The sequence below is a fragment of the Lemur catta genome, chromosome 23 (genome assembly GCF_020740605.2).
Source record: "Lemur catta isolate mLemCat1 chromosome 23, mLemCat1.pri, whole genome shotgun sequence".
NCBI lineage: Eukaryota > Metazoa > Chordata > Mammalia > Primates > Lemuridae > Lemur > Lemur catta.
In genome coordinates this window covers 10,530,115-10,548,364 of record NC_059150.1, presented here as the reverse complement: position 1 = coordinate 10,548,364, position 18,250 = coordinate 10,530,115, and positions in this window count along the sequence as shown.

The following is an 18,250-nucleotide window of genomic DNA, read 5'->3' as shown; positions in this document are numbered from 1 at the left end:
TCTGTCCCCTGAGCCAGTGAGGGCAGCCTGGAGAACGTGCTGGCTGGCTTGGACCTGGTTCAGAGTCTTTTTCTGAACCAGTCACTGGGGCTGGGGTGATGGAGATACAAGGGGGGGGGTCTTTCCCCATCCAGCCCCACTCAGGAGGCTGGGGGTGGGTGAAGCCATGCCCAGGGCACGTGCCTGGCGAACTCCTGTTAGGAAGGCCACAGAGTCGCAGATGTGGAAAAAGTAATTAGTAATGTCATTTATAGCTGGTGGCAGTCTTGAATAGCCAGCCAAAGGGTTTGGACTTTATTCTATCGGCAGCCAGGTGACACCGGAGGTTTTTAGATCTGGGGAGGAAGCTCTTCTAGGTGGTGATTTAGGAAGATTAATCTGACTGTAGAGTGGATGAAAGTAGGGGGAATGCGGGCAAACCAATGGGGTGACTAGGGAACCCGGGAGGGAGGTAATGAGGACTGAAACTAGGGAACTGGAGTGAAAAAGGAAAGGAAGGGAGGACTATGAAGTATTCTGAAAGGAGTAATAGGCGTAAGTATCTTATCAGACATTAGGTAAGTGGGTGGATGGTGACACAGGGAGGAGTCAGGAATGGCCCCAAGGCCTCTACCTGTGTAAAATTCTGGAGTTTCTGCCCCATACCCTTAATAAGCCCCTTGTCTGAGATCTGTCCCCTCACTCTTGGTACTATTTGGGGGGGGTGCGGGGGGCATTGTTTTGGCATCCTGATGCCACCTGGCAACTGTCCGCCCCTCCCCCATCCCCCCATGGCTATGGTGGAGGCCACCGTGTTTATACACAGCTTCTGTCTAGGGACATCTGACCCAAGATGGAGCAATCGGAACTCTTCCTCCACTTGGGACTAGCATGGAGAAAGTGATGTCTGTCTCCAGGAGGCTGAAGATGTGACCGGCGCAGTCAGTGACCCGCTGCTGGCCTCCTGCTTTCACACGGACGGAGGAGCGCCAGGTCTGTCCGTGTTGCATGACGCCGGTCTGGGACCTGGAGAAGGAGGGGGCAGATGCAGACATGGCTGCTGGGGCAGAGCCTGGGAGCAGCTGCCTGGCTGCCTGTAGCTATCAGGTTTCTAGATGTACTTCCTGTTCTTGGGTTCTGCAAGACACCCTGGGCTTTTTCGTATACACTTTAAGCAACTATTTCTGAAGTTGTGAAATTAGGAGTAGCCACTGGTTCTAAAGAGAGACTGCATCAGTTTGGAATTCATCTGCTCTGCCAGTGCGTGTCCTGGAGGTACTCGAGCTGGCCCACCATGTCGAGGTGTCGTGGATACTTGGTGAGCAGACCCTTCAGTAGAGAAGGAAGCCATGGCAGTGGGTGAGATCAGACAGAAGGTGGACGGAAGTTCAGAGGAACCTTCAGAACAATCACAATTTAGAAACTGGAAGGTACAAGGGGACCCAGCAAAGAGACAGAAAGGGATTTACCAGGGAACTGGGGGAGCTGGGATCGTAGTGTCCAAGAATCCAGGGGAGGAACAAATGCAAGGATCTTAACCAATAAGGAAGTATGGGTGACGCCGGGCAGGCTTTGGGGTTGGTTGATTCCGCAGCTCCCTGATGTTACTAAGAACCCAGATGCTTTCCACCTCTCTGCCCTGCTGCACTTGGCATTGGCTTCATCTGATGCTGACTCCCTCTTTGGCTCAGAGGTAACTGCAGGGAACTGGCACGGTGGAAGAGAGAGGAAGCACTAGCCCAGTAAGATTCATCAGTGAAATGCCATTTACTGATCAGCTTAGCCTACAGGACTAGCCATCCCCTTGTAAGCTGGCGCTGGGGTCAGTGTCACCTGAAGCCTGTGACAGCAGAGGACGGGGGGCTCCAGCTGAACATGATCAGGGTTCTGCTGGGGAGGGGGAGCTGCAGAGGCAATGAACAGTTCCCCCAACACGTGTCCTGCCAGGCCTGCAGGAACTGGCCCTGCCTCACTCAACTCTCACTCTTCCTGCTTGGTTGTTTTTCTTTTTTTTTTTTTTTTAAGAGACAGAGTCTCGCATTGTTGCCCCAGGTACAGTGCAATGGCATCATTGTAGCTCATTGCAACCTCTAACTCCTGAGCTCAAGCAATTATCCTGCCTCGGCCTCCCAGAGTGCTAGGATTACAGGCATGAGCCACCTCTCCCAGCCTCACTCTTCCTGCTCTGTAAAGTTCCTAGAACGTACTAGGCTTCTTTCTCCCTCATCGTCTTATATGCTGATCCATCTGTGAGGAACAGTCTCCATTATGTGTTGCCTGTTCTTACATAGACTTCAGTTAATGTTATTCCTTAGACAGAACTTCTCTATTCTGAACTGAATTATGTGCCCCCTCTCTGGCTTATGTCCTTGTTGGAACCGAGTCCCAGGTTGTAAATATGTTTCTATTATGTTCACTTGTTGCTCTATGGGGCGGGGGCCATGTTGTTCTGCTCAACGTTAAACCCTCAGAGCTCGGCCTACAGCCAATGCTCCAGACACGTTTGGTGAATAAATTCAGTATTTCACTCATTTCTTTTTCTAACTCATATCTATTGTCTTTTTTAAGCACCTGAGACATCTTTGGAAATTACTTAAATATAAAGATTTCTACAAAACAATACCCATTCCAGAAGAATAATGACTTTCAATGAACCTTAAGGAATGCTTTGAAAGCAGGTAATGTACCAGCAATGGAGCAGAGAGGTATTTTTTTTTTTAATCATGTCCAAGCATCTTATAGTTCACGTCAGTTACCCTTACGTAGATAAGGACAAGACCAGGGCAAATCGGTGAACTAGTTCAACACCATCTTGGCTCCATCTCCCACCTCACTACTTACTTACACTAGCAGATGTTTATCAGATGCTTCCTCTGTCCCAGCCACTGTGCTAGGCTGTGAGATTTGGCCCTGGTTTCAATCCTGCTTCTAACAGGGGTCCTAGCACCTCCTTCTCCCTTTGTGGCTTTCCTCAATTCAATGCCGCAAATATTTCTTGAACTCACAGTAGGGTGGAAGCAATGATAAATGAGTGAGTCCAGGGCATTCCTCATGCTACGATGCACAATGATGGTTGTGAGGTGCTGTGAGATTTTGAATCATGAAAGTTTACATTAGGGTCATTCTATCTACTGAGGCAGGAACGGAACTAATACATCTTAGGAATGGGTTTCTATTAGAAAAATTGAAACAAATAAGTTTTTCTGATGAACCCTCCAGTAATCCAGTAAGGATTCTATTACCAGAATATTCTAGCCTGCTTTGCTAGAGTTTCTACACAGGAGGGGCTTACAGGCTGGCAACGTGTCAGGGAAGGAGGCTGAAGTTTCGTCTTGAAGTCCTGTTTACACGGCATGCGTGCTGTGTCTGCTCAGACTGTTTGGCTATTTGATATGGCCAGAGGTGACGGTTGGAATTTGTGTGGGAAATTAAGTCTTTGCCCCCTCCCAGCTGTCGCTTGGAGCTACCAGTGATCCAAGTTAACTGAAGCATAATTGCATTTTGTTTATCAGAATTTCAGCTATCTCAGGCTTCAAAATCCGTGAAGATTTCAAAAAGAAAACTTCAAAGGGAAGAAGCAGCAGTGGTCTGCTCTGATAACTTGTTTATCAATTTATTTTCCAATTTCCCCATCCTCTTCTCTCAGAGGGAAGCATGAATGAGAACCTGACTCTCAGTCAAGGCTAATGTCCATGACAAGCTATGAGATGGGGAATATTTATCTTTTTGTTGTTGTTGTTTGGTTTTTGGCCTCGCAAAAGAAAAAATAAAAACAAAGAAAAACGTTGTTAGAATGCCAAGTTAAAAATCTGTAAACTGGCAATATGGAAGCCTATATTTACCTATTCTATTCTGCAGGGACAGTGTGGCATCAAAATCAGAGGAATGTGCTGTGCAAATGCAAAGGATGTGATTTAATAGTTACCAAATGGCCATTCATGTTTTATTATCACTGAGCCACTTCTTGCACACTGAAGAAAAAATGACGAGTGTGTGTTTACCCTTCTCACTTGTGCTGAATGAACACATTTCACTGAGGGAAGGCAAACCTAGACAGGCCTGGTTCAATTGCACAATCGGATATTAATAGTGTTTTGAAGATAATTGCTTTATGACCTCAGAATGAATCAGCTCTCGGGTCAAGGAGACATTGAACGCAGCAGGCGACACACCTGCCGTCCCCCGTATGTGGTGCGGTTGTAGCTCAGTGGGCCTGAGCTTCACTGTCACACCACGTGTGTACCATACACGCAAACTGGGTTAGCAAGAATGTGTGAACTTGGATGGCATTCTCGTTCTCTTCCCTAGACTGTGCTCAGGAAGCTAGGTTTTGTGATTAGGCAATCCTATGGGGTGAAAGCTCTTGCTGATAATGACACTCCTTACAACAGCTAACATTTATTGTGCACCGACTGTATGCCAGGTACTGGGCTAAATGCTTTATGTCCTCATCTCTGGAGGCCTCCCAACACCACCATGAGGTGTGTTTTGTCATCTCCTCATTTTTCTCATCTTGCAGATGAGGACTTTGAGCAGAGAGCAGTTGAGTCACTGGCCCAAGAGCACACAGCTGGGATTCAAACCTACGTGTGCCCGGCTCAGAAGGGGATTTCCCGAGAAATGGAAGTGCTGAGGTCTTAGGATCCTGCACTTACAGGGCCCCTTGCAAGGCCCTGTGTTTAATTTTGTGTTTGTAGTTTTTTTATTCTTTTTCTTAAAGAGGCCTTCTAAATTGTGTTAGCTGAAGTCCTCACAAAATCTGAATCCATCCTTGGCTTGACCTCAGAGCTTCCATTCTTAATCTCTGAACTGTAGTTTCTAGACAATCATGAATAACCTTAGAGCCAAGGACTGGCTTATTTCCCATCACATACTAGGTGATTTGTTCATAGTAGGTGTTCAATAAAGGTTGAGTGAGAGCACATATGACTGAGTAAATGTCCAACTTGAAAACCATGTCATGGATGGATTACCACTGTGTATTAAAGACCATGGGATGGATTAAAATGATGTGAGCCCTTCAAAGAAACTGGCTCTTTTCCGACACGGAGCATGAAGTAGCAGTTGAGTTTCTGCCAGCGTAAAAGGGCAGACAGTTGTAGATTTTTCTCTGTATCCTTTGTCATTGGTGAGTCCCGGGGAATGCCATACTGATGAATTTGCGGTGCTTTCCTCTCTGCACACACTTCCATAGGCGACACCTCATTTCACTTAGCTTCTCTAATTAATAAAAGGAGAAAACAAATTAAAAGGAAGTCCCTGAGGTAGCTGAGACTCAAGGTGCCTAAGTGGATAAACAACATAATTGGAATCGCCTCCCCTTGTGAAAGCACTGTACTCAGGGCTGGCTTTGAACAAGTAGTTCTTCTCGTTTTGCAAGAGTTTGCTAGTGTCATTTCAGAGGAAAGGCTAGGAGGAAATGTGTTTAAAATACAAGAGAGTTTTTGGTTAGACACACAGATGGTACAGATTGAAACATATTTGACGTAGCTATTGAAAGAAGTTGGTGAGTGTATTATATGTTCCCCATCTGCCAAAAATGTAATCTTGCCTCCAAGAAAGTACCCTTTCAGGCTGGAAATTCCAGCATCCTCATCGGATGCATTTTTCCCACAATTTACACTGAATTGTGTGTCAGAATGAGGACATTCTATGGAGAGTGGACCACCTGTGGGAACAATTAGTGACTCCCAGGACCACCTGTGCCTTTCCAATGACCTGATTCCAGGGCCTTCTGCCCACTGTTTTCATGCAGAAGTGTTTGCCTGACACAGAGGACGTTGGCCCACCTGGGTCTTGATGCCTTGAGTACAAAAGCAATGACTTGGTATTATACAAACCAAAGCTAAAATGGCTGCTCTTTTCTGTGACAGTGGAACAATCAGCAAAATCACACATTGTTGATCAGATATTGGGGCTATTGGGGCTAAAGAACTATTGACATACGCAACAACTTGAATGGAGCTTAAGAGTATTATGCTGAGTAAAGGAAGCCGGACTCCAAAGGCTACATATTGTGCGATTCCATTTATATGGCATTCTGGGAAAGGCAAAACGATAAGGATGGAAGACAGATCAGCGGTTGCCAGGGGTTAAAGGAGAGGGGAGGCTTTGAAGGGCAAACACTTCAAAAGGGCAGCAGGAAAGACTTTGGGGGGATGATGGAACCGTTCTCCACTTTGACTGTGGTGGTCACACAACTCTATACATTTGGCAAAACTCAGAAGTGTACACCTCAAAGAGTGAATTTTACTGTATGTGAACTAAAAACTAAAATAAAATAAACCTGTAATTCACTAGTACAGGTATAAACAGGTCAGTGGAATATCATAGAGCTGGAAATTGAATCAAATACAGTTAATGCATTTTGCTAAAGATGGTCTTTCAGATCCATGGGAAAATACATGGTGCTGGGAAAACTGGCTCTTATCATTAAACAACAACAACAACAAAAACCCCAACCTTACACCTCAAATCAAAATAAATTCCAGAATTAATTAAATACATAATGAAATGAGAATGATACTTAAATGAAAACAAAAATGAGAGTACTAGAGGAAAATACAGATGTTGTAATAATCTTTGATGGGGAAGGATTTTTTAAGGACAATTTTAAAAAGCCAGAAACCATAAAGAAAAAAAATTGATTTTTTTTTTAACTTGGGAAAACAAACAAAAAATAACCACTAACAAGTTAGCAGACAAATGGCAAACTGGGAAAAATATCTATGACACATATGATAGCCAAAGAAATCTGTAGTAGATTCTGGGGTGCATCACCCAGACCCTTTCTCCAGTATCGAGGTGTCAGTCCCCCAGCTTTCACGGGGTGTTGTGGCTGACAGCTCATACTTGAGTTCCTCTCCTGCAACTGTCCACTGCTGAAGAGGGGCCTGAGGTTATGCCCCCCTCCCTGGGGGCAGCTGTCACCCAATGACTGGTCAATGAAGGGGTATAAAGGCCTGGGCCCCTTGTCTCAAGGTAGAACCGTGAAAGGCCATCCCAGTTCCAGAGCCCTCTGTGGGGTCAGGTAAGTGAGGCCTTTGTGGCAGTTCAACTCCTCCTGGCCAGTCCTGCTGTTTTGACTTCTCTTTGTTTTTGATGCCAAGGGCACTCCCCGGTGAACTCCTATATGGGCATCTCTGTCTCAGTCTGTTTCTGGAGAACTCAACATAAGAAAATATCCTTAATATGTAAAGAACTTTTACAAATCAATAAGAAAATAGAAAAATGGGCAAAAGACATAAAGAAGAAGGTAGGCCATCACTTTTTCTCTATTTGGACACTCTCTCCTGCTGGAGAGGTAGGATTTCTCTCTTCCCCCTCACTCTGGCATCTTCTCTCTCTGGACTTTTCCATTGTCTGTCGAGTCAAAAAGGCTGCAGCCCCCACCACTTGGGTGGCCCGGAGTGAACAGTTTGGACCAGCTCTGCTCCTGGAAGTGACACGAATGCCCTAATGGCCTGGCCTCCTGCTTCTTGTGCCTTTCTCTTGGTGCCTGGACTTTCTTCTCCACTGAACATAGTGAGATCCAGGGTTTAGGGGTGAATTTAAGAAAAGAGAGAAAGAAAGAAAACCACCCCATGCCTAAGTCCCAGGGGCTCTGCATGAGCTCTGGCCTAGACCAATATGCTCCACATGGGAGGTCAGGGCCCATGTCTCAAAGTCAGTCTTTGCTGTCAGCTACTGTTCTCTAAGGATGGCCATCCCTCAGGGACCTCATGGAGAGAGGCCACTGGCCAAGGTACAGGGTCTGAGCCTTCCTGGGCTCCCTGGCCAAATGCTACCTTAATTTTACCACCATCCTTAACCTACAAATGTATGCGAGAACTTCTAGGGAAAGTGCACAGCATGAGAAAAGAGTTGCAGGGTGGAAGCCTTCTTAACATGTCTGGCTCAGCCAGATGGCTCTCTCAGAAGTTGCTTTTAGGGAATTTTTGAAGTTGTAGATCATATCACCAGAAAGGGAAAACAAGCATCTTCAGCAGATTCCATTAGAATAAGGGTAATCCATGAGGTCATGTCTGGTGATTATAGAATTATTAAATATCTTAATTATTTATTAATTTATTCAAGGCTTGAGAACACTGGCATTAGCATTATACAGTACAAACTTTCAAAACCAAGCCTAAACACCACCTGGCAAACCACATGAATGAGCAAGGAGCCGCAGACCACACTTGAGATTGAGTGCCCTGAGTCGTGGTAAGTGATGAACAGTCGACTTTCTGAAGCTATGTTCTAGGGAATCAGGATTGAATGTAGAGTAGAATTTGGCCACCACTTATTGCAGTGGTTTTTCTGTTGGCGTGGACACCAGAGTCTCCCAGGCAGCTTTTGCAAAATCCACTTGTCCAGTCCTTGCCTCCGCAGACTCGGATTGGGCAGGTCTAAGGTGGGGCTCCAGCATCTCACTAACCACTGATTAAGGCTGATCCCTAATTAGCAGATGGGCAACTGAGACCTAGAGAGAGAAAGCAATTTGTCTAAGGTGACAATGACCATTTGCCAAAGAGCCAGGACCAGCACCAGGTTTCCTGACTGATCCACTGTCGTTTTTACTATCCGAGTCGAAGTGCAAAGAAATAGTTATTCTTATCCCAACTGCCTAGTTACCCTCAATTACTCAAGTATCCACCTCGAAGAATGGATGGGGCTTTGTGCTTGGGAACACAGCTCAGAGATGTGCACTACTGCCACACAAGCCTGCCATTGAGTCACAGCTGCAGACATGCCTGTCCTTTACTGTCAAAGACAAGGCCCCTTGCCCTGTGTATTCCGCTGTAGTAGACAAGATAATGTGTGACACACATCTCCCTGGTTCCTGTACACTCTTGCCCTGTGGTTTGTGGTTGTGGTTGCTTGTTTACAAAACCCGACTCTCCATTTATGCTATAGCTTCCCAGAGGGGCCTCTCTGCTGCTGTCCTTTCCTAGTTATTTCCCCCCAAGCCACTGAGTTTGACAGTTGCATTGCATACAGGAGACACATCCCACAGTATCAGTCAAGAAATAAGTATTTGTTGAGAGAGAGAGAGTACACGTTGTGCTCATGTTTAACCGTGCTGTAGTTAGAAGGCATTCCAGGGTGTTGGGGGAAAGGAGTATAAGCTGCCTCAAAGCTCCCTTTTGGAAAAGTAGGTCCCCTTATTCACAGGACAGCCAAAAGAACACTAAAATGCATTCTCCTGGAGAAAAACATCGTTTAGCTACTGTGGAAAACTTCTGTTCAACCTGCCTACACTAGGCCTGTCTTTATCAGCTCAGCTACATGCCATTCTCAACCAGCTCAAAAGTGCCACGTTATGCAGCAGGGATCTGTCAGCTGCAGGTTTTACAGCTCCCTGGACATTTGGACTTGTCACCCATTACAACCACCTGTGTTTTACAGTTGAGGAAATCTAGGGACTGAGTGTTTAAAGCTGTGCCAAGGTCACTCACATGGAGTTCAGAGTACAACCAGAGCAGAAGGGAAACTCGCTGGGTTTCTAGAATCAAAGGACACCGTAGCTGAAAGGGATTTAAGAGGTCGTTTGGTTCACTTGCTTCCCTGTGAGTGAACAATGAAACCGTCCAAGACTAACAACTGGGGGCAAAGGCTTCACGATGCCTCCAACCTCTTGCTTCAAGTTCTCACTTCCCCACAGTTCTTCCTTAAGTCTAAACAAATTCTCTCTTGCTATTACTCTTTCACCCTCTCAACCAGTGTTTAATGGAGAGACAGTGTTTCTCTACTGTGAGGCCTTGCTTATTCTATTTAAGAATAGGCTCCAGAGAAGTCTTTTTTTTGTTTTTTGTTTTTTTGTTTTTGTTTTTTTTTTTTTAAAGATGGAGTCTTGCTATGTTGCCCAAGCTGGTTTTGGACTCCTGACCTCAAGCCATCCTCCCACCTGAGCCTCCTGAGTACCTGGGATCACAGATGAAACCCACAATGCCCAGCTCTAGAGAAGGCTTGAACAAGTAACTCACTTGGAGAGGCTCCGTGGGGGCTGCAGTAAGCAAAAGCAGACTTTTCTGTATTTTTGGCTCTTTCCTGCTCTGCCTGAATGCCAGGCAATTGCACTTCCTTGATCCACCCTCTCCAGGGATTACTCTCCCTGCAGAAGGCAAGGCTGAAAGACAAGTCAATGGAACGCAAATACAGAAGATATCGAGCAACGATATTCACAACCACAGTACGCTGCGGGGTGAAGGGTTTTAGGGAAAGCTGATGGAAGGGATTTTTCTGATTCTGATGGTTATTGTTTAAATGGAATCTGCTCCAGAGGGAGACTATGTCGTACCCTTCCCGGGAGAACTTAAAGATGGGAGAAAGTCTCGTTATAGGGACGGTTTCATTACGCTCCCCAATGGGAGAAGAAAGACGGAGAAATGTTTCTGAACTCTTGCCAGCTTTACAGTGGCTCTTCCTCTGGTCTGAAAAAGCGCCAGTTCTAAGTGTCTCGAAAGATCAGAGTGTGTGAAGAAACTCATAAGCAAACTCCAGCTAAATGAGATGGCCTTTGAATTTGGCTCTCACCCTGCATTAAACCAGCATGGACAAGCCCAAAACGAGATGGTTCTTACATGACTCCCAGGGCAAAATTTTGAAAACTAACAACTGACATTTTCTTCTTGATATTTTCCCACCCTACTGCCTCCTTCAATTAGACTGTGCGGTGGGAGGAGAAACAGACTTCTAAGATTATTCCCATGTACAGGATTTTATTTTGTTACGTCTCCTTTGGGGGGAAACTATCCACTAGCATTTGCATCAATTGCTCTTGAATTGCTACCTAATATGAAATGTGTCAATTGGGAGAAGAGTTTCTCTTAGCCAGTTCTCCCTAGAGGTAAAATAAGATATTTCATACTCTATGCAGAAGAGCTTCAAAGAAAACAATATGACAAATCTATGGCCTGTTCTTTGCACCAGCACTCTTCAGAACACTTGTCACCAATCTCTTCTAATATTCCAACAAGTATACCCATCAATTAGGAAGTATTTACTGAGCCCAGCATTATACCGGACAGTGTGGGGCTTACCTCAAAATATAAGGTTTAATCTCTGCCCTCAAAAAGTGTCCAGGTCAGTGAGGATATAAGACTAACTTGCAGGAAACAATCAGAGGCTAATGCTAGGAAATATACATTTAAGTTCTCGGTGGTATGAAGCAGACCTTAAATACAACAGGAATTCTACCATTAGCAGATTGAACTAATCAGGCAGCTTTTAGCAGAGGTATATAGCCTGAGCTGGCTTTCAAGAAAGGAAAGATTTTGGAGAGGCAGGGTAAAAAAGAAATAAACAAACAAAAAAAGAAGTAATAAGAGAATTATGAAAATTTAAACTGGCATTTTAAAATTCTTTTTTTCTTTTTAAAATTTTATTGGAGCCATGCCTCTTCCACAGCTGGACAGAGCAGTGCCCAGCACTGCCCCAGGGGTTGTGGGCTCATCATGAACTTTTTATTATAGATCGTTTCAATCATATAAAAAGTTACGGAAGCCCCATATCCTCAAGGCTCAGCTTCAATCTTTCCCAACTCATGGCCAATCTTACTCCATGCATATCCTCACCCACTTCCCCCCACCTCCTGGATTATTTTGAAGCAAACCCGAGACATCAGATCATTCCATCTGTAAATATCTCAGTATTTCACTAGCATTTTGATGTAAGCATGATCATATTATACAGGTCAGAGCGTGTTTCAAAAAACAGCACAAAACTGAAAATCTTGGCATAATAAAAAGATCCCGCAAGCCTCAGCCAATGGCACATTTATTCCCAGTTCTATTCTGTTCAGTGGCATCCCAGTACATCAGAAGAATCCCTAATGTTTTCTGGGAGGAGGTTGCAATCAAATGTATATGTCCAGAAATGCATATTTTTTGCTGTAATGCTCAGACCTTAATGGAATGTCGGAAGCATATGGACAAACACTTGTCCCTGTACGTCTGCTGCAACTTAAGTATATTTCTCTATGCTATTTTCAACGTAGAGCAGAGTGGTATTTCGGGAAGACATGCCTTTCTTAAACCAGAGTCCAACAAAAGTGGCCAGTGGAATCTGAGGGTGGGGGGACAGTCTGGGTCTGGGGAAGAGAGGGAGCGGGTAGGAGTGGGAGGCAGACAGGGCACAGAGCTCCGGCTGGATGTGAAACTGAGTGGGAGGCAAAGAATGAAAGTGGAACATGTTAATCTTGGAATGAGGATGAGTCATGCAGAAAATGAGATGCTTTCCTACTGATGCTCTGAATAATACCCCTTGACTGGGAAAAGAAACCAGATGAATGTTGCTTTGATGGCCGTGGCGACAGACATGGCATACGAAGTGTGCAGGGGAAGGTGAGGCAGCCCTCCTCACGCTCTCGCTCTTCCTGGGTGACCTGGAGCAGGACATTTCACCTCGCAGGATCTCATACTCCTCGTCCTCAACAAAAGGGCAGTGAGGCTAAGATTATCTCTGGGTTCCTCGAGACCAGCACCATTCAACAATTCGGTTAATGGAAATGTGTCATGGAAGAGCAGGTAGATGTGGATTTGGGGCAACTTTTGGAGGGAGGCTGCTAGCAGTAGGAAGCAGCAACAGCAATGGAGACGACGCACACCATGCCTAAGCTGTAATATGGGGAGATAAAGTAATGGCACTCGCTCACATTTATTAAGTACTTATGTGTCAGTTACTCTACTAATCGGTTTACATACATTATCTCTCTCAGTCTGTAGGACAACTCGGGAAGGAGGTTCTAATATTATCACAGTCATGAGGAAACTGAGGCACAGAGAGGGTAAGCAATCTACCTAAGGAACATTGCTAGTAAATAGGAAAGCCACGATTGAACCCAAGTCTACCTAAATTCCCTTAACCACTGTATTACTCGCTTGCCTGTTATGTCAGTGAGCACAGAATAAGTATTAATACTAACATCTTGTATTTTATCATTCAGTCAAAATCCAGAAACCTTCATTATCTATCTGACACAACAGCCAGCTTAAAGGGGTTTCTGCTCGCCAAATCTGGGGACAAATTCAGCACCAAAATGAAGTACAGTAATGAATTACAAACCGCTGAAGAAATAGGAAGTTGTGAGTCCTTACTGATAGATAAATTAATGGGGAGAAAGCAGGGCTCCTGCGTACAGCAGAATACCAAGAGTTGGCTGGTAAAGGTGGAGGGACCCTTGGAGCCAAACAAAATCCTCATTTGGAAATCATCGCAGTAAAGACAGGATCATGCAGGAATCATCAATGGATGTAAAATCTAAGGGGAAATGGGCAAGATATCTGCATGGTCTTAAAGCGATCTCCCCAAAGATTGCTTATTAGTTCAAAGGAGAAAAAATTAATTGTACAATAGAGAAATTGGGCAATACCTTGACAGGGTGATAAAACTTTACATTACCAGAAAGGGGCAGATGAAAGTCATGTGCCTCCAGCTGTGATACCCTTAGAAGGGCACAATGTTAATTTTGTGACATTCCAGCCAAGAGTACATAACAAAACATCACACAAATGCAAAATAGGAATGTTCCATTAAAAAAAAAAAGGTCAGGGAAACTGTATTCTTAAAAAATGTCAACACCATAAAAGACAAAGGCAGGCTGTGGAAATGTTCCAGATTAAAGGAGGCAAAATGGGCTGACCACTAAACGTAAGCGTGACCCAGGATTCCATGTTGCACAGGAGGGGAGGGGTGGGGACTGCTGCAGAAGACATCCTTAGAGCAAAGGACAACGTTGGCATATGGACAGTACCAATGTAAATTTATGAAGTTGATAAATTTACTGTGCTTATGTAAGAGAATAGTCCTATTTTTATGAAATGCACACGAAGGTATTTAGAAGTGAAGGATTATGATGTATGTAAATTACCCTCATATAGTTCAAAAGAGAAAGAAAGAGAGAATGCAAAAATAGCGTCAAAATGAGGATGGGGGAGAATGACTTGAATTGAGCCATGAGAGTAATTGTCACCCCATTGGAGAAGCTTATGGCTGAGCTGGCTCCCTGCAGTTTAGGGGTTCGCCAACCAACATGAGGAGTTAGCCGGGTCACAAAGAAAACAGGCTCCCAGGTGAACGTGTAAGAGTAAGTCCACTGTGAGAAACATCAGGAAAACCAACATCTTTGTATATGTTAGGAAAAGATTTCCAGGCATGGGGCTATAACCTAGTTATTTCAACACAAGTCTACCCAGCACAAGAATTCGCCTGTTCAAGCTCACCTCCACTTGCAATATATATTTGAAATATATTGTGACTAGAAGTTTGATGGGCAGTTGGGAAAGGCGGTTGACAAGCAGCAAACTGCTGTCATTGACAAGGACACAATACATACTAGGGCTTGGGGACACTGCAGAATGAGAAACAAATGAGTTCTTATGGTTGCCACGGACTCCAGTTACTACCCCATGCTAGGGCCTAGGGATACTGAAAGGTAAAAGAAATGATCCCTGTCCTCAAGAAGCTCTGGGGAGAGGGAGGAAGACACGCAACAGGGATACATTACAGGGCAGTAAACGAAAAGGACCAAGCATGAGTATTCCTGTCATTGTATGTTAGTTTATGGACTAGGACAGTCAGGAAAAGCTACTGTAGGTGTGTGGCACCAAGGCAAGCAGTAGGAGTAGCTTTTCATTCATTCATTTACTTGCTCTTTCATTTATTCAACTGTGCATTGATTCCATTTTTTTAAATTGCAAGGTACTGTGCAGACACTTAGAACAATGAGATAAAACATGCTGAAGGGAAAAGGAAAAAGTATTATTAATAATAACAAAAGTGTTAATAATAATTATAGCTAAAATTTATGATTAAATGATTTATTAGCTATAAAACTGTATTAGCTTCCTGTGGCTTCTGTAACATGTGAAGCATAAATAAAGTCCATATCAAGGGCTCAGGGGAATGGTCTGTAGAGATGGATATCATGAAGTTAGACCTTTGCTCTCCTCCTGTAGAATCAGCAGACAGACAGAAGTGTCTCTACTCTCATCTCCCAGCTACTCTTCTTGGAGTCTATTGCTATTGCTGCTCCTGGTGCAACCTGACTACTAAACACCCTTCATTCATGTTTGGTCTTTTAGGCTACCTGTGAGGATTTGATCAGTAGTGCCTGCTGGGACAGACACGTCTTGTCGGATAATGGAAGGTTTGCGTGCAAGAGCTACTGTGTGGTACTGCAGCGGTACTGTGAGTCCTCAGCCCAGTCCGTTACTCAGGCTTCAGGGCCCATTAATTCTGGTCAGAATAACAATATGTTTCCAAAAGCTGTAAAGTCATTATTTTTCTCTGACATAGCGTAGGCAAAAACCGAAATGCTTATTTGCACCTGGAATTTGATTAATTTTAAAGAGTATTTTCCTACAAGAAGACATTTGATTTCATTTAAAAATTTAATATAGAAGTGCTATCTGTTCATTTTAAAATAAAATTCAAATATGACAGATGAATATAAAATACAAAGTAAAATTAATGAATTTTTAAGCATGAAGATTTTTTTTTTCTGGAACTCTCTTAACTCCATACACTCTCCTCCTTCCACAGTTAAAAGTGCAATGTTGTAATGCCTGGGAACTCAAAGTGTGGTCTGGGACCATCCATGAGCTCAGGGACCATCCATCACCCGGGAGCTTGTTGTACATGCAGAATCTCAGGTCCCACTGCAGACCTATTTGGTCAGAGTTCCCAGGTGATTTGTATGCAAGTTAAAATATGAGAAGCAGGCCGGGCGTGGTGGCTCACCCCTGTAATCCAAGCCCTCTGGGAGGCCGAGGCCGGTGGATCGCTTGAGGTCAGGAGTTTGAGACCAGCCTGAGCGGGACCCCATCTCTACTAAAAATAGAAATAAATTATCTGGACAACTAAAAGTATATATAGAAAAATTTAGCCGGGCATGGTGGCACATGCCTGTAGTCCCAGCTACTCAGGAGGCTGAGGCAGTAGGATCACTTAAGCCCAGGAGTTTGAGGTTGCTGTGAGCTAGGCTGATGCCATGGCACTCACTCTAGCCTGGGCAACAAAGTGAGACTCTGTCTCAAAATAAAATAAAATAAAATAAAATAAAATAAAATAAAATAAAATATGAGAAACACTGGACTAACAGATTGAGGAGACACTGTTTCCACTAACATTAGCCCTTTGGAGGATATTCAGGTTGTTAAAGAAATTGAAAGTAAGAAATGGATAAAAGCGGTAGGCAGAAAACTAATTCCTCCAACAGAATTATGTGTGACTGGGACCCAATTTTGGAATATATCACTAGAGAATCAGAACTTGGAGTGACCTGTTAAAGAGGTGTCACTCACAAGTAGGCCACCTCCCCTTAGTCCTTATGGTAATTACAAATTAATAAGAAAATTATAGAACCGGAAACTTTTGGAATTGAGATGAACTATAGAATTTGTAGTAGTTAGTGCATATAGGTCTCAAGCCTCAGACTAGGTTTGTTCTCCCCAAATCTGGGTACGAAGTTAAAAATAAAAATGTTGCTAGGGCCTCACACTCACAAGCTGTGGGATCTTGAGCAAATTTCTTAACTTCTTGGAGTCTCAGTCCATAAGCAACAGAAGCTGCCCTGCAAACTCCATAGGGTCATCATGAAGCTCAAAGGATTCTGAAACTGTATGAGAACCTAGAATGTTATCATGGCGGATTTCATGGGTGGGTCCCAGTTTCATCCAATTAATTGCATCTTGTGTGAGATAATATCCCAACAGAAGGGTGGTAGCCTGCTTAAAGTAAAGAAAAAGGTGAGCTAATTAATGGATGTGTCATGAGGTTTACTACACTGTCCAGAAGAATGGGCCCTCTGATACTCATGTTCCAGTGTAGATACAGGATTGTGGATGTTCAGTAAGGATCTGTGGGATGAATACGAGAATTATTAAGTTGAGAAAAGAAAATTTATCAACATTCATTCATTCAACAAATCTTTACTGACTACCCCCTCTCCCATGTGCCAAGCTGGCTAGGGATGTAGGTGACCAAAAGCACACACTTGTCCTTGCCCTCAGAGAGTTTATGATCTAATCAAATATTCTGTTTAATGTAAAATTGTGTTTTTGCTAAGTGCCACAAAAGAGCAGGGCAATGAACTAAGAGAACATGTCCTGGGGCCATCTGACCCGGTGAGAGGAATCAGGGAAGACTTCCTGAGGAAGCGATCCTTGAGCCAAAAGCTACAGAATGAGCAAGAATCAATGTGGGAAGCAGGGAGGGAAGAGCGTCCTAGGAGGAGGAAGAGTGCATGGGCCTTTGGGCAGGAGGGAACATACAGACTCATGGTGGTCAGAAAGGCCAGTCCTGTTAGGTGGAGTGAGGGCAGCCAGGGCCACACTGGGCCTGCCCCAGCCCTGTGCACCCACGTGGTTCTCCAAGCACCGGGAGGCCACTGAAGGATCTCAGCTGCGATGGTGGTGGGGGTGGTGGAGGCTGTGTATTGTGCAATGATCAGAACTGGGTTTTGAAAAGATCATTCTGGCAGCAAAATGGAGCGTAAGTCAGGAGCAGGAGGGCAGAGTGGATGTGCGGAGACAGGCAGGATCCTTTCACAGTCTAGAAGAGAGATTGGAAACGCTCCCCTCCATGGAAGTTCCAACTCCTGCTGTCTAAGTTCTGCCTTCCCAGGCGGCCTTCCTTCCGAGAGGCCCTGCCCACCCCGAGAGAGGGCGGGTCTGTGTAATGACCTCACCCCTCTAGACAGAGAAAGTGAACAAACTGGGGATCTGACTGGCAAATGTGTCCTTTCTGAGTCCACGTGAACGAGTTCTCCGCAGGTGAAATGATACAAATGTAGTTTGTGAATTTGTGAGTGGAGAACTCAGCCCTGGATTCATGGTGACCCCAAGTACAGGTGGCCTGAAAGGCCCCACCTGACAGTATCCACCAGGCAGCTCTATCTTTATTCACCTCTTAACTCCAGCTAAGAAACCATTGTATACAACCCCTCACTGAAAAGATGCATAAAGGGATGCTCAGAGAGGTTTAGGAACTTATCCGAAGTCACAGAGTAACTTTTAAGGGCCAGTTCCCTGAAATTGCTATCATCCTTATTAGGTTAAGTGATCCTTTCAAAATGCTCTACTGGTCAGCATCATCTTTATAGACAAGTAGTGGATAGAGTCATACATTTTTACATTAAATTTCATTTTTTTATACTTTTATATTACTTTTACTAGTTGGAGAATTTCATTCTTTTTAAAACTTCTATACTTTGTGCTTTAATTACAATCTCTAGCCCCAAGAGTAGAAGAGCTAAAGAAAGAATAGGCATTCAGCCAAAACCTTCAAG